A 25,151-nucleotide genomic window follows, 5' to 3' on the forward strand; every position below is an offset into this window, starting at 1 on the left:
AAAAAGAAGAATCTGGCATGACGCTGCATTATTCTCTGATCAGCAAAAGTTTGGGGTTCCAATCCCGGCGAAGTGAGAGTGCTGCTGTTGCTGATAAGTGCTGCAGGTGGTGGAGGGATGTGAAATAGGCCTCATGGTGGGGGGAGCCACTCCGAGAACACTAGTCCCTCTGTCCTGCTGTTTATCTGCCAAACCTGCTGTCTGCGCGTGCGTGCGTGCGTGCATGCGTGCGTGCGTGCGTGTGGATGGTGTGTGTCCAAGCTTGGGCTGTATTATGGAGTGGGTAAAGGAGGGGACAGGGGACGGGGGACAGGAGGGGAACAGGGATTAGGTTCGGTGTGGTAGACTAGCGCAAGAGACGGCCAGGCTGATTCATGTCCACTAGCCAGGTCAGACACACACTGGGGGAGGCAGTGCCTTAATAAGTGCAGAATGCATTAAACACAAGCACTGATCTGAAGAACTGCGTGGATTCCTTGCCTGTACTGCTGTGTGTTTGCAAAAAAACAATACAAATAAAAACAAGAACAAAACAAAATATATTTTAGAAAACCTGAGTCACCACAAAGGTTAACATTAGCCTCCCCTGAATGCATGGGATGCCAGGCGGGGGTCGGGATTAGATCATCAAGGTAAATGGTGCATTTACAGTATATGGCGCCTTTCGCCAATGCACTCACACGCAATGTTTAAAGGTATATTCAGTGATTTCACTCAAAAAACCTTAGGTTTCGTTTTTGGCTGTGGGACCCAACCTTTCGTCCAATCAGGATAGAGAGTCAAAAACGAAACCTAAGGTTTTTTGACCCCCAGGGGTTAACTGGGGACAGGAAGGAACTCCTTATATGGCCAGCACACTCTATAGTAGGGAGGATTATCACAACAAAACAAAAAAATAAGTGATATTTGAATTAAGTGAAATCACTGAATATACCTTTAAAGGTATATTCAGTGATTTCACTCAAAAAACCTTAGGTTTCGTTTTTGGCCTGGGACCCAGCCTTTCGTCCAATCAGGATAGAGAGTCAAAAACGAAACCTAAGGTTTTTTGACCCCCAGGGGTTAACTGGGGACAGGGAGGAACTCCTTATATGGTCAGCACACTCTATAGTAGGGAGGATTATCACAACAAAACAAAAAAATAAGTGATATTTGAATTAAGTGAAATCACTGAATATACCTTTAACGCAACCAGTGTCAATGTAGACAGTCAAAACGTGAACTATACCCACTCCTTACACGTCCATTTTCACTCTCTCAGAATTAAATGATTGGACTTTACGTATGATGTATGTGTAATGTGTGAAGTAGTCTGGGAAAAAGACATGGACCAGTGCATCAGCAGGAGGTAGAGTGGCAGTTTGGGAACAGGAGGGTTCTCTCGGTTCGAATCTCCGGCTCCTTCTGGCATTGTGTCCGAGTGTCCTACAATTCACTGGAATTGCTCCCGATCGGCAGGTTGGTGAAATGCGTTTGTGTGAAATGAATGTAACACACATTGTAAAGTGCTGTAGAAATGCAGAACCAACACTCCTGCTCCTGAACCCAGCAGTCAAAGCCGGTGACTTCCCACAGCTTGGCCTCACTGGCCTGAAATGGACGCCTGGCATTGGGAACACAACACACATACCAAACAAGGTAAGGCAGAGACTGTGGCCTATTCATGTGTGCAATGCAGCCCACAAAGCAGTTTCTTCATGAGTTATTGAGTTAGTTAAATACTGCTGTAATCACTTCAGGGACATTATTTACAGGGCTTTATGCTCTTTGGGGGAGAGTCATCTACGGTTACCCTTTTGTTTTATGTCAGGGAAAGGCTCTGAAATAAATCCATTTAACCACGAGACTAAAAATAACTACGGCGGGACAAAACAAAGACCTAAACCTAAACACAATACTTTAATGGAGGAGAAATTATTTCTCAGAGAGCTGCCGCTGTAGCAGCCCAGAGTACTACCGGCCACAGAGGACGATGATTGGCTGTCCATGACATCATCCCCTGCACCCGGCCTCCCCTTCCCTTCAAGCACTATTGATGTCATCAGTGCTGAGGCATCTGTGATGTAATGCAGGGAGGGCCGTCACACACACACACACACACACACACACACACACACACACATACCGTACGAGCAGCACCCCTTTCTTCCCCCACTCATGTCTTCTTTCTCTATCCTCCCATTCTTCATTTCCTACTACCGTCCTCCATTTCCTCATGCCTGCTCCTCTCCTCTCCTCTCCTCTCCTCTCCTCTCCTCTCCTCTCCTCTCCTCTCCTCTCCTCTCCTCTCCTCTCCTCTCCTCTCCTCTCCTCTCCTCTCCTCTCCTCTCCTCTCCTCTCCTCTCCTCTCCTCTCCTCTCTTAGTAACCGTAGGATATAAAACCTTGGCAATGCGTGATAGAGATTAATTAATCCTGGCGGTCAAACGATAAGTGACTATTCACCCCCAAAGAAACTTAAACCTAAAATTGGTATAGATCATGCTTTTCTAAAGAAAATAGACAGAGGATAATTCAAGCAACAATCATGCCAATATTTGATTATGGAGATATTTTGTATATATGCTACTGACAGCATTTTAAAACCCCTGGATGCAATCTATCACAGTGCACTTCACTTTATCACAGGGGCAAGTTACAGAACCCATCACTGCATGCTATACACATCAGTAGAATGGTCTTCACTGGCACTTAGAAGGAAACAACATATACTCTGTTCACTTACAAAGCACTACTTGGCAAACTACCCCTGTATTTGACAAAGCTGCTAGAACCCAATACCTCAAGTTATGGTACCAGATCTCAAGATAGGCTTATGTTGAAGGTACCAAAAACCTCTTCTAAACTGGGAGATACTGCCTTCAATCATTGCTGTAATTGTTCTTTGTTTGTATACAGGGCGCCATTGAAAAAGAGACCTTGGTCTCAATTGGATTCCCCTGAATTAAAAGTTTCAATCAAACCAGCACCTTCAATACACTACAGGGAGGAATGTGGCCCATTCTCATCTCATTGGGTGTTAATTAGGCCTAAAAAACAGGGCTCAGAGATGTGCTGTTGCCCCTGGCTATGTAGAGCCACTAAAGCGATAGATAGCGATAGACGATGAGGAACACTATTTACATTTCAAAAGACCAGTATGGAGACCTGACTCCTGCGTGGAGCCTCGTTAAAATACGCTCCAGAGATCACGTCCACTTCACCCACAAGGCCGGTAGCCTGGAATCCAGATTTAGTCGTTTTTCTTCTTTTTTATATTTTGTTTCTCAGCTGAACAGAGCTAAATTGGTTTGGATATCAGGCAACAAGGCTGGAAGAAAGGCATGTGGAAACTATAGAGACCATGCCATGGTTAAGCTTTACACCTGTACCTCCCCAGAAGGATGAAAGTAAGTATTATGATGACTGAGGCATGCAAGGTATTTATTATTTTGCTATTATTTTATTGTGAGAGGTAGCATGATTGAAGTGCTGTATAAATCAGGGATATATTAGCATTAATATGTTGAAAGCTCTCAGAGGCCGGGGTTCGATGCATATCATACGTGCGCACTCACACGTTTTTGTATGTCCGTGTGTGTGTGCATGTGTCAGACAGACAAAACAGCCAGAGCTCAAGCGGATTAGTGATCATAGATTGCCAGAGTGGCACAGAATTCAGCTTAAGGGGCTGCAGTCCATAATTACTATGATACATAACACACATATCAGTGATAATTGAGTGTACAAAATTGACCCGTAAGTCAAAATTCTAACTCTCAGATTTTAGAGTGCATTGTCTACAAACAGAACTACATCATTGTACAGTACATAGTATACTGTAAACCTGTAATAAGGTGCATGCATTGCAAAACCCTGACATCAGAGAAACACTATTGACTCAAACTTTTGAGTAGCCTGCAATTTGAGTCATGAGCATAGACTGTAAAAAATATGGACAAAGCGTTCCCCGGGTCTAACATGAACGTAAAATGAAGCCTGTCAGTCCTTCCTTGTGTACATCGCCATCTTTCTAGATCCGTTTGGGCCCAGCTGGCCATTGGCTGGCCCAGACAACGAGGCGGGACTTCCCCCCTTCTTCTCTGTTGGTTTTTATTTTGACTCGAGTGAGTGGGGGATCCCGTATATAGACTGTAACGGTAGCCACGCCCCTCAGAACATGCGCAACTTTATGGTCATTTTTTTAATAAATGGGACCATAATTTTCCAAAAAGAATATTATGACATTAGAATTGAGACTTTAAACTAGTGACTGGAAGCAGAAAGTATTCATGACCATGTTTATTAAGGTAATACAGTCTAGGTGAAGTTGGGCCCAAATACATGGACTTCTATGGGGCTATGGGTTTTTTTTTGGGCCCAATGACAGCGCCACAACAGGCCATTATATGAACTTTCAGGAAATCCCGATTTCCTTGTGGCTTCACAAAATATCTGTCTGACTGCCCCCCTGGTCATGAGGCACAATGTCTGTTGCTGTTCAAATGAGAACACTTAGCGAGGGGTTAAACAAAGGGATGGAGTGTGTCCATTGTACCAAGACATCAGAGACACATACTTCCCACAGATTACAACCACACACGGAGATTTTGAAAACATGACCAATGACAAAAAACTCCCATATCTGCTGGGCGAAGTACAACAATGTGCAAACACAGCAGCAAGATTTGTGAGTTGCTGTGATAGGAGAAGGATATCAAATGGAACACAACCACTGTAAAGACTAATCATTGTGTATATGCCTGCACTATACCTGCATCGAGTGATCTTGGTACATAGAAGTTGATCTATTGAAGAATCTGACAAAGTACATCATTTTTGTTTTTGTTTTGATTGTATTGCTGTATTGTTGTACTGTTCTTTCTGCTTTGGCAATGTAAACGTATGTTTTCTCATGCCAATAAAGCCCTTTGAATTGAATTGAATTGAATTGTGTCTATTGTCTATGGCCGGGGAAATTAAATTAATTAATTAATGTCAAATGTGTATGTTCCTCACGCAAGTGTACTGTATCTGCTTACATGCTTACTCCATGTCCATGTGTTGTGTTTACCCAACCCGGGGTCCGGCGGGCCCTCCTTGGGGGGCACCAAAGATCACTATGTCTGTTTGGAGTTAACATTTTTGTCATACAGGGGTCACCAACATTAACCTGACTTTGCCAGATGGGTGGCGGTATTGGGTAACCATGTTCCCCAACACCACAACCATCTGGGACCTCTCAGGGAGTTCAGCTAACACCGAACCACTCCCGGTTCGAGCCAATCAGCGTGAGCTAAGGGCGGGATATGTGTGAAACCGGATGTGAAGCTATATAGACACGTCAATATGATTGGTTGTGTTTGCACGCCCACACGGTGATAGACAGACGGTCCCATCCAATCATCTACCAAGTATCTTGAAAAAAAAGGAACAGCCCCGTCATCGAATTTGCTTCCACGATCCCAGATCCCAATAAGCTGTGAAACAAATTTGTGTAGCAAGCTTCTTGGATCTGGCAGCGGTTACACCAACATGTCCCTGGCAAGAATTGTCCATGTCACTTGCAATTTCTACATTTTGAGAAATAAATTATGAAAATGTAGGCCTATAGGGAAAGAGCGAGGTGACGAGATGGTTAATATTCAGGGATAACTCCGCCGCCATCTTGTTTGTTACGTCACTCTGTAGTCAGAGCAAGCACTGAACGCACTGAACTCGGGCAGTGTACACGATCTTCCATCAATCCACTATCTATGTTTAGCAAAAAACTACAACTTGGACTGTGTATACCTTATCTTCCATCTCTCTACTATCTTTGACGTCTCTGTTTAGATATGGCACGCGACCATACGTCAGTCCAGTGTTGTGTCGGATGCAATGCAAAGTGGAAGCAAAACCAAGGACATGAGATGTCGGAGTTATCAAAGAAACGACGTATCGTATGGCTTGGAACATAATTCATTTAATTAATTTCATTACTACAGCAGTTTCCCCGTGGAAATCAGCACGACTGCTTGCTATTTGAGAGAGAGAGAGAGAGAGAGAGAGAGAGAGAGAGAGAGAGAGAGAGATGTCTAGACCCATGTCTAACCAATGACTAGTCTAAACTAAGTATGCACCCCTGTGTAGTGAGTAGATGTTTTGCCAATGACTGCCTTTCACAGAAAAGTTATTGTTGTTAGATTTGGTGCAGAACAAGAATACAGATTTTATTTACTACTGACGTCTACAACTGTCTTCTATACTGTAGACGGGGAGATAACAGTGGAGAGACCTAGGATGATCTGAATAGTCATTGTCATACTGTCATTGGACGCCTGGGGGTCCCAAGACCTCACTTTGAGAACCACAAGTCTAGGGACAGTAGAGCAATAGTCATAAACCCTGGCAAAATAAATAATAACTCACATTAATTATAACAATAACCACATTCATACTTGAAAGTAATTACATTGAGAACCAAGAAGGCCTGTATAATTACAAGTCTTTTAATGGTGCTGATTAACAAAACGCTCACACAAAACACTGGACCTACCCTCAAGCATTATATATCATGACTGTGGATGATTCTAAGCTGGCCATTTGTCTCTCATTGAGGAACAGGGAATCAACCCCTGTGAAATTCCAATTTTAAAGACAAATTAATTCCCACGCCCATAAGATCAACTCTGCATTGACTCATTAGTTAGTCCAGGGGTTATCAACGTTTTTAGTCGGGGACCCCCGGGAATGCTTTGGCCACGTCTCGCGACCCCCCGTCCCCCCTCTCCACCCCCAATACAAACTGACTATAAAAATAACCTTAATAAGAGAAAATACATTATAAATAAATACTGAAACCTTTATGCATGTACTATGTGTACTATGTAAACTCTTAATTTCCATTTTCCAGCCATTCAGTTGCAAAACCCTGCTAGGGGTCGCGACCCACGGGTTGAGAACCCCTGAGTTAGTCAATGTTTCGAGGACATTCTTCAAGACATATGATTCGAATCATAAAGTAATACAGCACTATCGATAGCAAGGAAGCATGCATTATTGATTTGCTTCTACTATGACAAAGTAGATATAATTAAGCCAAACTTTAGTTCCTCATTCAAAATGTATATGCTTGAATTGAGGCACCAACTTGGGATCTGTCTGTGTCTAATAATAGAAGTGTCCCTTGAAGTGTCTTGGCAGAAAGATATTGCACTGCCATTGTTTATTGGAAACTTACATTAACGTGAATTGATTTAGAATTGTCTTAATTTGTGTGTCAACCCCTTGGGTTGGATACACAAATCATTGAAAACATGACACTACTTCAGTAATGTACTACTGTATGCACGCAGTGAAACTTTTATTTGCAACGCTTCTGTGGCTCACCGCCGCTATCCACTACCTAATAGTTTTAGCATGTGTGCCTGGCAGCCCGCTGGCACCAGCAGTCTCGGAGCTGGAGCTGAAATGAAGCTGGGCATTGTAGTGTCGCTGTCAGTCGGGAAGGATGTCTCTCTCTGCTGGAAGGAAAACCAGATGGGGAGGAAACTTTCCAAACAAATCTCTAAGAAAAGGTGATAAGGGGCACAAGGGAACGGAACTCTGTGTGTTTGTGTGTGTATTTGTGTCACTTGCGGAGTCGCTTGTGTTTTCAAAAGGGCCACTTCCCCTCTTCCGGCTATTATACAGAGCAATGGAAATGTGCAGAGAATGCTCTGTAACCCTGGATTCCAAAGTGCGAACACAAAGGGAATGGAAAATCCATGTAAAGCAAACACAGGCCAATACAATTTATAGAACTCGTTCACTATTGCAATTGTGACAACACATCTTGAACTGCATCCTAATGCTGAGATCCGTCTAAATTGTCTCACCAAGTCCTCTGATTTTGCCGCAAGAAGCTCAACAGCTAATAAGTCAGTGACATTCTTCATTGCATTCTTAATGACTGCGGTAAAGTAACAGAGCCAACGCATATTTTGGCATGAAATAATGCTAAAACTGACAATGGGTAGACTTTGCATTTATTAGCAACGGGGGAAACATTTCAGAGGTGGGTGGGGTGGGGGGGGAGGATAGAAAGTCAAAATATACTTTCCAACGTCTAAATGTCAAGTCTTACAAGACAGCTTATATTACTGCTGGAACATCTGGAGCCTCTAGATAAAGTCATTGGAAACCTCGACTCATTATTTAAGTGAAAAAACCTGTATTCGTTTAAAAATAAACCAAGAGAGGTATTCACAGAGATATGGATTGGGAAGTAAATGATACATGTCAACGTCGCTATTTGACTGATTGTTTGTACAACTGCAGTGCCACCAGATTCTTATGTGTCTGCTGAGTCATCGTGACAGAATCTGTGTCCTATTGTGTTATGTGGAAGTGTCACACACTAATATAATCCAACTTTATGCATAGTTGTTAGTGACTGCATAGCCTTCAAACAACCCACCAAAACTTGTGGGTGTGTTGATGTGATGTGTTGAACTTCAACACATCTCTCTCTATCTGCCTCTTTCAGTCACCCCGTCTCACTTTCTCTTGTACATATTTACACATGACTACGCTCGCACAACCCCACAGAGAGACTTTGAATTTTGGGGGATTCACAGCAAGGGAGAAATGCACAGTCCCTCACACCCCCTCTCCTCTTGCTCTCCCTCTATGCATCTCTCTGCAGACCTTTTGGTTAATGGTTACGCTGCACCTTGAAATGGTTTTGTAGCAAGCTCATTAAAGCGCTTTCCTTGGGATATAGTCCAGTAATTTACAATGATTCCTGCCTGTTATTCATCAGCTGCAGTGCAGGAAGGAGCTCTCAAAACAGACCAAACGGACCATACCGAGACAGTAGACAGGTTTCTCCTCAAAACGTTCTACACAACACCAGAGCTCAGGTGGCTTGGAGTGGCCGAGAATAGCTCAGCTTAATACAAACTTCCTGCAGGTCCAGCTTCGCAGAACACTTTTGGGAAGGAAATTACTTGACGCAGACTAACTGGCCTTACTGAGCCCGTCAGGCAGATGGATAATTATACAATCCCGTAAACGATAATGACTCATTAGCGAGTGGCCAGTGCAGATATGCGAAAAAGCCGACATCTGAGGAAAGAAACTGACTAGCCATAGGATAGGAAGGGCACAGCTCTCATCCATATTTGTTGGGATTATCCGGCTTTAAGATTCAAACTCTTGAGTTTCCTTAATTAATGCCTCTTCATGAGGACAGAGCAACCCCCAAGTACTTCGAAAGTGGGATAAAGAATGACGAAAGCAAATGGACATCCAATTATGCTTGCTATTATGTTTGGCACAGAGCAACACTTCAAGAGATTATTTAATACAATTTTGACCTGCTCATCAATTAGGTCTAAAATAAAAACAAGTAAGACGCGCAAACGCGGGAAGCGAACGCAGCTCGTGTGTGTGTGTGGTTGTGTGTGTGGTTGTGTGTGTGTGTGTGTGTGTGTGTGTGTGTGTGTGTGTGTGTGTGTGCTACAGCTGCGCCATGTGTGTGTGTGGGTGTGTGTGCTACAGCTGCGCCCTCTGGTGGCGGGCGGGTGGTGTCACAGCGGGACAGACACACAGACACACACACAGACATGATCTGCAGGGTCTCATAGTTAGTGCTCACTGCATTCGCAAAAACATTGTTTTTTCATTCCCCCCTAACCATCCCATCACTTGTCACCCTAGAACAGGGGTCTTCAACAGGGGGTCCGGGACCCCTAGGGGGTCCTCAGAGTTACTACAGGGGGGCCGCTAAAACTTTGTGTGATAGGATCTTTTTTACATTAACCACCTGCATCCTAGCATCCCTAATCTGAGGAGAGCTTTAGCTAAACATAGTAGATTTCTTTGGCAAGAGCTAGTTTTGGTGTAGAGGAGAAAAAAGCAGACCAAGTACAGAGCCAACGGTCAAGTTTACTAAATGTTGAGGGTTTAAGTGGTTAAAAAACATTAGGAACACTGTTTATAGTATTGTCAAACAAGTCTATGCTATGAAATGTATGAAAAAGTTTAATCTGTAACACAATTTTATGCAATATGAGGTGGGCGGTTCTTGCTTAATCTCTCTCTCTCTCTCTCTCTCTCTCTCTCTCTCTCTCAACTTCATCTATTTGCCCAGACGAGGGCTACAAACTGAGCTACTGTATCTGTGGTTTGGTGGATAGAAGAAAGTTCCATATGGTATAGAATTTATGTTTGTGTGTAGAGACACAGTCACCTCCATGTGGATCATACAGAGCAGACATGTCAAACTAAAGGCTTGAGTATTGGGAGGAGGAGGAGGAGGAGAGGAGTAAGTTAACTGATGTTTACTTTGTGAGAACAGAGAAGGGGGAGAGGGGAGTTAATAGAGGCTGAAGGGTCTCTAAACAGTGCCTGTGTTTGTCCCTCCTCCCTCTTCGGTTGTGGGTGGCCGGGGAACGTTTGGTTTGCTGCTAAAGAAAGAAAGATGGTCCAAGACAAATGACCTGAACGATTAGGTGGGGCCACTGAACTATGTGGAAGCCATAAAAGAACTAGGGATGTAGAGCATGATTGGGGCAGAGGGGGGCTGATTGTCATCAGACTAGAGGGCGTCTTTGTACTAACTTTGTTTTATAGCTGTCCCGCTCCAGTGAAACTTTAACCTGCACACATTCCTGATGTATCCCAAATGGAGGTTTGCTCTCTACAGAAAATAATATAATAATAACGTCAATGATTTAAAGCCATGGCAAATATTCCTTTCCGTCATCTCGCTAGCACCCACGTGACGTGACCAGAAAGCATGATTTTCCTATGGATAATCCCCGTCTCACAGCCAAGCCTATGGCAAGGGCTCCAGCTTAATGCTGAAGACTTACATAAGCTTCCTCCACTGCCCGACAGCACAATAAGAAAAGACCACAACATCAGAGAGACTGAAATGTCTTCCCTGCTCTTTCCCCTTTCCTCTGCAAGCCCCCTATTTAGCAGAGAGCTCTAAACCACACGGTGCATCGTCGCCATTAAAAAGACATTTCGTGCATCCATGAGATTTTAGGTTTCAGTTTTAGCCAAACTCGGTATATAAACACCAATGGTTCCTTGAAACTAATTTTTAATATTTACAATTTACAATTTACAATTTAGGCATTTAGCAGACGCTCTTAATCCAGAGCGACTTACATTTAGGCAAGAACAAAAGCATGGGAATACATCACATAAAAGCATTTATCATGAAACATGCGTAAGATAAGAAGGTAACAGTGGAATATCTATATGATGAAACTATACATACACTATACATAATAAACTATACATATTCACTACTATGCTATACATATGTACTATGGCGTGCTATGACTATATACAATACAATTATAGTGCTGTCTACATAACATGCTATAAGTCTGTGTCAAATGCTATCTAAGCCAACAGAAATGCTATGTAAGGGGTTAGGGTAAGTGCTATGGGCCATGATGGAGTCTGAAAAGGTGGGTTTTCAGGCTACGGCGGAAGATTGGGAGTGATGCTGCAGTTCTGACTGCAATGGGAAGTGCATTCCACAGTTTTGGAGCCAGAAGGGAGAAGAGTTTGGGACGTGTGGAGCGTTGTCCCGGCGTTTTTAGTGAGGGTACTTCCAGTTTCCCTGCGTTGGCTGATCTGAGTGCGCGGGAGGGTTTGTAGGGTTCAATCATACTTGTAAGATATGGGGGAGCCATACCTTTGGTTGCTTTGAATGCCAGCATCAGAGTTTTGTATTCTGTGCGGGCAGCGACCGGGAGCCAGTGGAGGGAGCGGAGCAGGGGGGAGACATGTGAGAATTTTGGCTGGTTGAAGACCAAGCGAGCTGCTGCATTTTGGATCAGCTGGAGAGGCTTAAGTGCACATGCTGGTAGGCCAGTAAGGAGGGAGTTACAATAGTCGAGTTTTGACAAGACTGTTGTCTGGATTAGGAGCTGGGCTGATTCCTGGGTGAGGAACGGTCTAATTCGTCGTATGTTATAGAGTGTGAACCTACATGATCGAGTGACAGCTGTGATGTGAGCTTTGAACGAGAGCTGACTGTCCAGGACAACACCAAGATTCCTGGCTGTTGGGACAGACGTTACCAGGGCGTTGTCTACGGAAATAGTTAGCTCCCGCATAGGGCAGGACTTAGCTGGGAAGAAGAGAAGCTCAGTCTTGTCTGGGTTCAGCTTGAGGTGGTTGGAGGACATCCACTGTGATATGTCAGCCAGGCATGCAGTGATGCGCTCTTCCACCTGAGTGGCAGAGGGGGGGAAGGATAGGAACAGTTGTGTGTCATCGGCGTAGCAGTGATAGGATATATTGTGAGCAGAGATGATAGTGCCAAGGGATTTAGTGTACAGTGAGAAAAGGAGGGGACCAAGTACAGATCCCTGTGGGACCCCAGTTTGGAGGGTTCGGGGGGATGATAGCAGACCTTTCCAGGAAACCTGGTAGGTCCGATCGGTGAGGTAGGAGGAGAACCACTTTAGTGCCGTTCCACCGATGCCTAGCTCCGCTAGGGTTTCTAGGAGCAGCTGGTGGTTCACTGTGTCAAATGCTGCTGATAGGTCTAGGAGAATCAGTACTGCAGAGTGGGAAGCAGCTTGGGCAGCATGTAGTGCTTCTGTGACTGCCAGCAGGGCAGTTTCTGTGGAGTGGGCCTTCTTGAATCCGGACTGGTTGGGATCCAGCAGGTTGTTCTGTGAGAGATGGAGAGAGAGCTGGTTGGAGACGACACGTTCAATGGTTTTAGAAATAAATGAAAGGAGTGATACCGGTCTGTAGTTCTTGACATCTGAGGGGTCAAGGGTTGGTTTTTTGAGGAGTGGTGTTACTCTGGCTGACTTGAGGGCAGATGGGACGCAGCCTGAGGTTACTGAGGTGTTGATGATGGAGGTGATGAAGGGGAGCAGATCAGGTGCGATGGTCTGGAAGATTGGAGACGGGACAGGGTCAAGAGGACAAGTGGTAGGTCTAGAGGATGTTACTAGTTGTAGAACCTCGTCTGGGGAAAGAGGAGAGAAGGAGGACATGCATGGTATGTTGGGGTTGGTGTTGGTTGAGTCAGATGCCACTTTATGTGGGAGGGGAGGAAAGGAGCTGCTGATATCATCAACCTTCTTCTCGAAGTAGTTGACAAAAACATCAGCAGTGAGGGATGAGGGTTGAGTGGGGGGAGGGGGTTTAAGGAGGGAGGTGAAAGTGGAGAAGAGCTTCCTTGGGTTAGAAGTACAGGATTGGATTTTGGTGTGGTAGAAGGAGGTTTTAGCAGTGGTTAGTGAGTGGGCAAAGGCAGAGAGGAGTGAGTGAAAGTGTGAAAGGTCATCTGGTAGCTTTGACTTGTGCCACTTTCTTTCGGCTGCCCTTAGAGGTGTTCGTTCAGATCTGAGAGTTTCAGATAGCCAGGGAGCCGGTGGACATGAGCGAGCTGGCCTGGATGAGAGCGGGCAAATAAAGGCTTCAGAAAAGAGAATAAGAAAGGGAGGGGGGGAAAGGGAGTTAAGGGACTAATGAATCATTATTAGTTGAACAAAGAATCACTGCCCTATTAAGCCATTTTATGCTGGTCTGTCACTTTTCTCTGCATCAAAGTAATTAGTCATTCAAATTAGGCCTACGGCTGACAGAGAGTTATGTCACCCGCCACATCCAAGAGGTACGTAAAAAGAAAAGGACTACAGTCTTTGTGAAATGGTAAATGGGTTATCGTCTGCTCTGTTCACACTGTTGCACTGTAGCCAGACAATTATTAATGTTGTGATTATGTGCGATGATGATTACGCCTCATCATTCCCACCCTTTTTAGAGTAACATTTCTGGCCCAAATGACACACCACAGACCCACACGAACTGTGGGAACTGGCCAGAAATGGATCTAGCAGATCAGTGGGGCCAGTCAGATTGGCAGATTCCCATGTCCCACTGCTATGTCAATAGGTGTTAGCACAGTAGTCCGACCTATTAGACCAGAAATGTCATAATATCTCCCAATTGGCCAGAGGGATTCCCCTTTGACTGTGTGACAGATGTTTTTCCCATGCATGCGGGGGACCAGGGTTTGAATTCCGTTGGTTACATAATCTTCAATCTGCTCAGGATGATCTCTAATGCACTTACTGTACAAATATGACACGTCCTGAGGTGACCCCGAGGTCAGGTCAACCAGCTTGTGACTGTGGGAGCCCGGAAATCAGTTCCTATTCTACATTTTTACATTCCTTTAAAACGTAGCATTCCTTTCATAACTAGGCTAATTACTTTATCCGTCTTTATGCACGCACGCACACGCACACACACGCACACGCACGCACACACACACACACACACACACACACACACACACACACACACACACGTGCCTTGACTTAACTTCAAACAAAGGGAGCATTTAATCAGGCCTAAAACCTAGCCCCCACAAACAAAAACGCACTGTGGTCTATAACAAGGTTTGATCAAACCCCCCCCGAGGGTCAGCGAGAGGTGATATTTGCCAACCAAGTTCGTTGAGAGCCCAGTGCCCCGTTGATGGACCACAACACACTACAGACAGCTTCTCCAAAGAGAGAGCAACACCTGGCTAGTCCCTCCCCTCCCCCATACTAACCTCAGCGCTACTCGGCCACATGCCACTGGCCCAGGTGTGTGTTTCCACCGAGCGCAATGTCCCATGACAATCATCAACCACCTCGACAGCCCCCTAGACCTGCATATGGCCCAGTGGAGTGCTTGATCTCAACATAATATAACCTAGACACGGTCCCCTGGGCTTGGACGTGTGTGACGCAAATGAGCGGTCTAGCCAGGTCATTCAAGTGCCCGAGACGTAAACGTAACAGTTTTATAATGCCACTTAATGGAGGCATGTGTCGAGGTGGCTACCGTGCACGTTCACTCACAATAGCACTGCCAAAATCACTGAGCCTCATATGCTAGCACTTACTCAAATAGCTTTGGCTGAATTAAACAGGCAGCGAAGGCATTGCCTTACACTTAATAACAGTTTCCCCTGCCCCCCTTTTTTGAGAGGAATTGACATCCTGCAACATCAGCAAAGAGTGACGCACTGGGAGAAAAACTTGTGAGACGCCGTTAACATTGTCAAAGCGTTATGAGATGATGACAGATGATATTTGGGCGCTCTGGAAGGGGGGGGGGGGGTCATGGGTGGCATTGCTCATCTGTCTTTCTGACGAGGCGCTACTCTCCGATCTGCTTACCTATATTCTCTCGAGGAGTGCGGTGGGCTAATTGGCTTCATGGGAGATTATGTGTGTGCATTTGCGTGCCTACTTTAGAAAAGGACTGCCTTGCCCATAATAATGACACAAAATAAGGAAGATTACCTGTTCCCCTTCTGGGATATCGATGACCACACATTTAAATCAACTGTTAACGAATATTGTGGGGTTGACTACAAACATACAACGAACACTAACTATGAAAAGTTAAATCTGAAAAACTTCAACCCCATGGAATACAAGATGCATGATTTTGAAAATGATATAGACCCTGATAATAACTTCTTTAATAATTTAAATAATAACTGTGACACACAGTCTTGGAATGAGGTATATGCCACTGAGGACCCAGACCAAGCCTATGAGGCCTTTTTGTCCATCCTACTTAAACTATATGATAAACACTGTCCACTAAAAACATAGAAAAAAATAAGAACAGACAGGATAAACCATGGATCACAAAAGGCCTAGAGAATGCATGCAAAAAGAAAAACGTACTATATAGACTATTCATGAAACACAGAACGAAGGATGCAGAAAATAGATATAAAACATACAAAAATAAATTACTAAGTATTATAAGGATACAAAAGAAGGAGTATTATCATAAACAATTAGAATATCACAGAAACAATATACAAGGGACTTGGAAAATATTAAATCGTATAATTAAAAAAGGTAAAGCAAAAGCAGAATACCCAAACCAATTAATTAAAGATAATGTAATACTAAATAAAACAAATGAAATAGCCAATGAATTTAACAACTTATTTGTAAACATAGGACCTAACTTAGCAAAAGAGATTGTGGAGCCGAGAGATACTACTTTTAAATGAAAGAAATATTAAACAAAATCCATACTCTATATTCATTAGGTGTGTACATGAAAAGGAAGTCATAGAAATAGTGAAAGAATTCCAAAATAAAAAATCAACAGACAATACAGATATTGATATGATGCTTGTCAAGGATATTATAAACACCATAGTAACACCACTCACATATATATGTAACCAATCCTTCCTAACAGGCATCTTCCCTAGCAAAATGAAAACGGCAAAAGTCATTCCAATATTCAAAACCGGCGAAAAATCCCAATTCACAAACTACAGACCAATCTCTCTGCTCTCACAATTTTCCAAGATCCTAGAAAAGCTGTTTGTGGCCAGACTCGATAGTTTTATAGATAAACATAACTTAATAAGTAACCATCAATATGGGTTCAGGGCAAATAGATCCACTTCAATGGCAGTCATAGATCTAGTAGAACAAATATCGAAAGCAGTAGACGACAAACAATATACAGTAGGGGTATTCATTGACCTGAGAAAGGCCTTTGACACTATTCATCATGAACTATTATTGAAAAAACTGGAAAGATACGGTGTAAGAGGAACTGCAAACTCATGGTTAAGGAGCTACCTTGGAGACAGAACACAATTTGTACACATGAATGGTGTAGATTCTGAAGAGCAAGGAATCACATATGGAGTCCCACAGGGCTCTGTATTGGGTCCAAAGCTATTTATTATGTACATAAATGACGTCTGCGATGTATTGGAACAAATGAGCTGTGTCTTGTTTGCTGACGACACTAGTCTGTGCTGCTCAGGAAAACACCTAGATCAGCACTTGGATACAGTTCAAAATGAGCTTACAATATTAAAGAAATAAAAATAAATTTATGATTTTCAGTAATAGATCAATTAACAGAGAGGCTAAAATCATGATAAACAAAGTAGAAATTGAACGCGTGTTTGAGAATAAATTCTTAGGTATAATTATTGACAGTAAACTTAATTGGAAACCGCATATAAATAATCTAAGGACAAAATTATCTAAAACCATTGCTATAATGTATAAAGCTAAACCTATTCTAAACCAAAGAACAAAACAACCATCCAGCCAATATTCCTGCACCAACCAACCTATTATTCATTCAATTAAACACCCTAAAACTCAAAGATATAGTAGATCTAAACACCGCAATAACAATGTATAAGGCACAAAATCACCTGCTCCCAAGCTGTATCCAAGAGCTGTTCTGGCCTAGAGAGAGCCGCTACAGTCTAAGAGGCACTTCCATTTTCAAACAAATAAATACTAGAACAAACATCAGAGAGAGGTGCATATTGGTCAGAGGGGTCAAGCTGTGGAATGGATTAGATGATGAACTAAAAAACTGTAGTACAATAAATAAATTAAAAAAAGATTGTTGCCATTCGCGGACTTCATCCAAAATAACATTCACTCCCATTGGCAGAATTCACCCCGATAGGTAAAATTCCAGTTCGGTGTGAATGCGCCCTAACAATTGACAATTGAAGGTAGAATTATTATACATTTGAGGGAGAATTAGATTTCGGTGTGAATGTGCCCTCAAGACTGTTAAATTAACTCGACAGATTTATATGTAGAGCAAATGTATCAAAGGCTTGCGTTATACCGAAATGCAAATGCAGAATACTTGTGACGTCAGTCTCTTTTACTCAGGAAAACATCAGATTACTGTCAGTTAAATGTACTGTGAGAATTCATAGAACACTTGTATTCATAAATTGCTGTGAAATAAGCCTAGATTTTTCCAGGCAGACCCACATTTCTCCAGATGCAGAACTACTTAACAGTGGAAAAACCTCAGTGCAACTACACCAGGGGTATCAGTGATCTCCAGACAGACTGGAAAATAGGCGATGCTTGTTAAAACATGGCAAAACTCTAGACGCAGCATACAGACGCACAAAAAAATGTATCCTTCGAGATGTCTATTATCTATCAGACCACATGAGATTCACCATTCACCACAGCACTGATGAGAGAGGCCACCGCAGTGCCTTCCTTTGAAGTGTGTGTGAGTGTGAGTGTGAGTGTGAGTGTGAGTGTGAGTGTGAGTGTGAGTGTGAGTGTGTGTGTGTGTGTGTGTGTGTGTGTGTGTGTGTGTGTGTGTGTGTGTGTGTGTGTGTGGTGTCTGTGTTTGTGTGTGTGTGTGTGTGCGTGCGTGCGTGCGTGCGTGCGTGCGTGCGTGCGTGCGTGCGTGTGTGTGTGTGTGTGCGTGTGTAGGTGTGTCGGTGGGCGGCTGTAGGTCAAAAATCCAATGGATCCAGGCAGAGAGGCAACAGCACCATAAATGGCCAATTATTTTTTCCTTTTTCTTTTAACAATAAGCTAATATCTTCTTTATATGGCAGTGTGGCACGTGTCTGTGATCTTAAAAAACGAATTAAAGGAAGGAAGGAAACAGTATGCATGCTGTCCATATTTAGGGACTTCTAATGTTGTTGAATCAACCACGATACATTACAAAAGGCCCTCACTGAGTTTGAAGTGATGTCTCTCATGATCTCTAACCTTGGATCCCAGAATGAGACTGGAATTATAGGGCTGGCCTCGCGAGACTACTCTAGTGCTTGCCACTGCTATTCCTCCCCATCAGCTTAATTAGACACAGCCACACACACATTAGATGGTCGTTCTTGCTCCATGCACTGAATGGCTGGCTACAGTTCAAGGCAGCACAACACAACAACAACAACGACGACGACGACAACGGCAAAAGTGCAACACACAACAAGCAGCTTTCCAAGCCAGGGGAGACATGGGAGAGACACCCACTGTCCCACATCCGTATAGTATAGTATAGTAGGAGTGAATGACATTCGAAAGCCACCTAGAACTCAGATGATACTGCAAAGTGCAAACATGACAACAATATAAATGCACGTATGGAGTGGAGGTGCGTGATTGAGCACGCAGCGTCTCTGCAGGCGTGTTCGGAGCTGTGTGCATGCGTGTGTGCGTGCGTGCGTGTGTGCGTGCCTGTGTGAGTGAAAGAGAGAGAGACAGAGAGAGAGAGAGAGGGATTACAGTGTGTGTGTAAAACTCAGTGTTAATAAATGGAGAAGTTGCTGCTCACCGTCTCTCTTGGCTGGCTGTCACACAGTGAGTCCTAATGCAAAAACAAACGTCCTGGAGACTCTCAGCAGACTGACAGTAAACTAACCGCCTCAGCCCCGAAACTTTTTCCCTCTCTCACAGCCTCCCCACTTCCACTGATCCCCCTCCCTCCACACTCCTCTCTCTCTCTCTCTCTCTCTCTCTCTCTCTCTCTCTCTCTCTCTCTCTCTCTCTCTCTCTCTCTCTCTCTCTCTCTCTCTCTCTCTCTCTCTCTCTCTCTCTCTCTCTCTCTCTCTCTCTCTCTCTCTCTCTCTCTCTCTCCCTCTCTCCCTCCCTCTCTCTCTCTCTCTCTCCCCCTCTCTCTCTTTTGACTTGCCCTCCCTCTCTAACTTCAGCACTTCCTGGGCTGCTGTTTACGTTAGCTCCAATCAGGCCCTCCAAGAAACGCTGGCTGCCGCTAACCCCCTCCTCTCCTCTGCCAAACAGCCATTGTTCAGTGGGGACATGTCGGTCAGAAGTGCGTGCGTGCGTCTGTGTGTGTGTGTGTGTGTGTGTGTGTGTGTGTGTGTGTGTGTGTGTGTGTGTGTGTGTGTGTGTGTGTGTGTGTGTGTGTGTGTGTGTGTGTGCGCGCACTTACACATATTCCCTTTTGACTAAGGTTTTATGTGTCTCTAACCCGTTGCCACTTTGCGATTACTTCAAAACAATATATGTCAAGAAAGGCAGGAAGACAGAGAGAGAGACTGAGACAGACCAGGCTAATGGCAACACAGTTAATGTCAGAAGAAGTGATGGAGAGAAAGGATGGCGAAGGATTTGATGGACAGAAGAAAAAAACAAGCAGGGAAAGGAGGGGGAGAGGTGGGGGACAGGCTTCTTGCCTATATACTGTAGCTTGCCTTACATACACACATTTTCCTAACTGAGAAAGAGGTATTAGGGTGGGAGTTCGGGGTATTTAGGGTAAAGGGGGGGTTGGGGGGGGTGTTCCTGGTACTTTTGCTCCAAATCCACCAGTTTGTTGTTACAAACCACGGACTGAAGGCTCCACCCATTCCAGACCCCAGAGAGCCTTAGAGCTCCGTCTCAAGAAACAAGACGTCTTCACTGGAATCGGCCATGGATTTTCACCACTGATACCACTGTCCCACAGCTCAACCCCACAGTCCCAAACTGACCCAAACCAGATGAGCACCACTCCAGCCCAGCCCTGCAGGGCCCCTGGAAGGGAGAGCTCGGGGAGGAATGGAGTGGCAGGGCCTAGGGGGGACTGGGAGGGTAATAAGAGAGAAGAGAGAGGTGAGGGCTGAAGAGTACATGAGCCAGGTTCAGTAAAAGTATCATTACTGCAATGGCGGAATCCTCTGTTACAAGTGAAAGTCCAGAATTCAAAATTGACTTAAGTAAAAGTACAACAGTATTGGCTTCAAAAATGTATAATAATCTTTTGAAAATAGCAGATCTACAAGCTCACAATGGGTCACATCGTGACGCATTGTGAGCTTGTACATCCGCTATTTTCAAATGGCTGAAATGTATAAAGGGCTGAAGTGGGTAATGTGTGTTTTGTAATAATAATCAAAATCTACAAGTAACAACCGGTAGTACCGTAACTACAGTTTTCAAATTAATGTAGTGGAGTAAAAGTATTGGAAATTGGTCAGAAATACTCAAGTAAAGTACAAACACCTCAAAATTGTATTTAAGTACTTAAGTAAATGTGCTTAGTTACTTTGTGCCAGTAGCCAGGTTGAGTATTTGGTTGTTGGGTGTTATCTGTCTTCACATCACGGTGACACCGTGGGGGGGTTGTGTGACTGACCGACCGATGCCACATTTTTGGGTACGATGCCGATCTAACATTTGGGGAGAGTCCAGTCCACCACCGATTACTGTTGTTTTGAAAAAAAGTCCTAAATGTTCTGATAAAGTTGAAAAACGAATTAATATTGTGCTCATCAGGAGGTGATAATTATTGTGCACACAGGAGGTGATAATTATCTGTATCATCAGCTTCTGCAGACACTGATAGCTGAAAATAAATAATTTTCACACATAATAAGAGAAAGGTGCGTACTGCATAGGCTAAGTGCCAGAAGGTATGACTATAGAGAATAAACTAAGAGACTCTCACACACTGTCTATACTAAAACATGTATTAGAGCACCGCGGCGTTGATGAAATAATCGATACAACTATGCCTTAGTTGCATTATCACATTAAAAGTTAAATATTTTAAAAAGTATAAAAGTGGAGGCATTGGGGCGCCTGCTGGCCAAGTGGTCCAGGCACATGCCACATAGGCTCTGGCCTGACAGCGCGTCGCATGTTCGAGTCCCGTTCATGACTCGCAGTCCCGCCCCCTACCAGAGCCCAGGAAATTATTCTGTATTTATTAAGAAGAAAAAAACGTCAGGTTACAACACTTTTTTTCTTGTTTTTCTTCTTTGTAATTATTTTAGTTTGGTTGTCATGATTTGTCACAACTCGAGTTGGCTTTGTACGACGCTTAAAAGGTCTTTAAATAAATACTTTTTGAAATGCCTACAGTATATGGGAAAAATGCATTGGGAATTATTCCCTGGGCCTGGACGGCGTCGTCATGAAAGGGGTCGGGACTGCGACGCTCTATAAAGGCAGAAAAGCCAAAAATAATTATCATAATAAAAATACAAAATAAAAGTGGAGGCATTAAGTTAGGGCAGTGTGCATGCAGAGAAACTTGATAGCTGATAGGTTCTAACAGTTTGTGAGATTAGCTTCAGACAAACAAGAATGAGCGCTATAGATCTTTTCAACCTGCAGCAATACGACTCTAAAACTACTCATCAACAGACACAACGCACACAGACAATCTCAATGCACAGAGACAGATTCTAAATGACTAGCCCAAGTAGCTTCTTGCAGAGCCACACCATTGATTAATTACAAAAAAAAAGTCAGACATTATTTGCCTGATGATTGTTGTCAGTATCTACGCAGTATACGCAGATAGTTCTATAGAGGGTATGCGAGTGACATCATCATCAAACCAGGAGGCAGGAAGTAATGCAGGAATGCCTACTAAGTGGCTAAAAACTACTTTCTGGCCTTGACAGCCCATTCATCCAAACAGAAAAGTCATATTTAATTGCCTTAAACGACATTAAACATTGTTAAACTCAGTTTGCCTGTCACTTTTCCACTCGATTTCCCATTCACTTTATGCATGCGCAAACCCTCTATTGTGCCATCCTAACTACGTACGCTTTCTGGGGGAAAGAAAATCCCAAGAAAACACTTGGGACGTGTGCAGAGACACACTACATTCTCAGTCACACACCTCCACTCCATACGTGCAGATCATTTACTCTCCGTGTTTGCAGTATCATCTGAGTTCCAGATGGCTTTCGAATGTCATTCACTGTGACTCCGGGTATCAGTAAAGTGTTCTCTGTCTCCCCTGGCTAAGAAAGCAGCTTGCTTGCTGTGCATTGCAATTTTGTTGTTGTTGTCCTGCTGCCTTACATACATACGCACACATGACACATGTGCATGCACACACATCATGCACAAATGTACAGTATATTGAATGGGCCCTATCTTGTACCACCCCTTTCCCCTTATCCCTGAATTATAATTATATATTATTTGCCATTCCTGGCGCTCTCTGTCTGTCTGTCTGTCTGTCTGTCTGTCTGTCTGAAATAGCATTTGTTGACCACCAAGTGTCACTGTTGTGCAGTCTAACACATACACACATGCATGCCAGGGAAGAGGGCTTGTACAGTACTGTACTGTACTGTACTGTACTGTACTGTACAGTACACTACAGTACTACAGCATGAGTAAACTACATCACCACTCACTTCAGACTGGTCTGATTTTTTACCATTTTGAAAAACATTAAAAAATACTGCTTTTCAGTTTAAAGCTCCATCTGATTGGAACGACTTGTCTGTTTCTTTGAGATCAATTACATCATTTAACATTTTCAACTTGGCTTCTTTGCTTGTAGACCTGAAACCCAGTTGTACTTGTTTTTGATTTTTGGAGAGAGGTGTGTACTTTAATGCTTGATTATTATTTTTATCTTTATCTTTTTATTATTTATTTTTATTTTTATTTTATTATTAGTATCACTATTATTAGTATTTTCTATTTTGTTAGGTGTTTCAGTGCAGTTGCTTCTGGTCTTGATGTAGTGTTTGAGTGGTTTGGAGAGCATCTATGTTTTGTTGATGTAAGTGTATTGTTCTGTGTCGTGTTTAATGTATTGTACTGTATTCATTGTGTTGTGCCCGAGGACCCCCTCTAAAACGAGATGATACGTCTCAAGGGACTATCCTCTAAAGGAAATACATTTTCAATATATATACTAAAAATAGCCGATCTACATTTTGTGAGCTTGGAGATGGGCTATTTGAACTATTTTAAAAGGGTTTTCAAAGTAGTAAAAAATGGCAAATAGGTTTAGGGATAAGGGGTACACGTCTGCATACATACAGAATACTGTAGCCTTATGTATGCAGACATCTTGTTATATCTTGCAAAGCCGAGCAGGACGTGAGGTAAGGTAAGGTGAAAGACAGACTTTGATGCAGTGATTCAGACAGAGACACCACACACACACACACACACACACACACACACACACACACACACACACACACACACACACACACACACACACACACACACACACACACACACACACACACACACACACACACACACACACACACACACACACACACACACACACACACACACACACACACACACACACACACACACAGCAAGCAAAAAGTTAAAAGCAGCTGCTGGCACAAAGCGGCTCAGTTGAGAGACGCTTCATATGTGAATAGACAGAATGTGCATTGTCACTCCTGCTTGGGCTCAGGTGCACGTGCACGGACCTGGGAGCGTTCATGTGTCAGCATCCTGATCCTGCCCTCCTCCAGCTATAGCGCACACAATGACATCCTGTGGAGAGTCATGTGCAGAAAGGCAAGAAAAACCGCACTGAGAAATTGCCGAGTCTCAAATGTTGACTCGGAGCAAAGGAGTGATTTATGGAGCATATAACAACAGGAGGGGGAGGGGGGTGCAATGTACTGTGCACAGATGTGCGCGTGACGCGTGCGTGCGTGTGTGCGACGCGTGCACGCCCATGCACGGGTCGGGCATGCCTTTTGAAGCCTCACAATGTCTTGTAAGAGAGGAAATGCCTCGACATCACTTTAGTCCCCTCGGCAACAAACACAGTCAACGGCGGTTCCACCACTTTGACTAATCCTTCAGAGCCAAATCCTTCCTCCGCCACTGAAAAGGAGCCCAAACAAAACAGGAAGACACGATAAATCAAAACATTTCTTTTTTGGAGGGGGAAACGGCGGCAGACGGAGAGAGAGAGAGAGAGAGAGAGAGAGAGAGAGAGAGAGCAGGAGAGTGCAGGTAACGATTACACCTGAGGCCATTAGTAGTAGTGGCGAGGAGGACCAGTCAGCTTTTAGAGGAGCGAAGAAAACAAACACCTTGTGGGAGTTGTGGCGTCACATCCTCTGAATGAACCACCTGCTTCCCTTGGAGGAGACCGAATTACATTGTGTGAATGTATAATACAGTACAAGTGTCAGTTGGCACACTTTCACTGGCAAGCACACGTGAACGTGCATCTTTGAAAGGTGTCCTGAAAGATGAAGCTGAAACTGACATAGGCTATTGGGGATTGGTAATGGTGGGTTTCAGGTGGTGTGCTATTCACAGCCATTATAGTGGGGTTTGTATAATATACATCTATAAAGTTTCACCACATTAATGTGAATTCTAAGTACATTGTCAGATCTACTTCAGGCCACAAGGAAGTAAGGGTTGGTAATCTGATACTCTCACTTAGAATGCAGAGCCCATGTTTAATAGCACAATACATTATAACGATTCATATTTTTGAGTGGTGCAACTGGGTCTGTCCGAGCACAAAGATAGCATTATAGCGTTTGTTCACCACCAAGTGTCACTGTTGCACAGCCAACACACACACACACACACACACACACACACACACACACACACACACACACACACACAC

General features: G+C 43.7%; 1 protein-coding gene across 13 annotated transcripts in view; it reads right to left on the minus strand.

Annotated features, from left to right (window-relative positions):
- kiaa1217 (KIAA1217 ortholog) overlaps positions 1-25,151 on the minus strand; it is a 151,729-nt gene that overhangs the window by 72,217 nt on the left and 54,361 nt on the right. Inside the window, exon 1 of one of the 13 annotated variants that reach the window (XM_083778254.1) lies at positions 19,101-19,247. The exons of the other annotated variants lie outside the window; for them this stretch is intronic. The gene's annotated coding sequence lies outside the window, so the exon portion shown is untranslated. Of the gene's footprint in view, positions 1-19,100; positions 19,248-25,151 lie in introns of those variants that run through there. 13 annotated transcript variants of the gene reach the window in all.

This window comes from Protomyctophum parallelum (assembly GCF_964188405.1).
Source record: "Protomyctophum parallelum genome assembly, chromosome: 12".
NCBI lineage: Eukaryota > Metazoa > Chordata > Actinopteri > Myctophiformes > Myctophidae > Protomyctophum > Protomyctophum parallelum.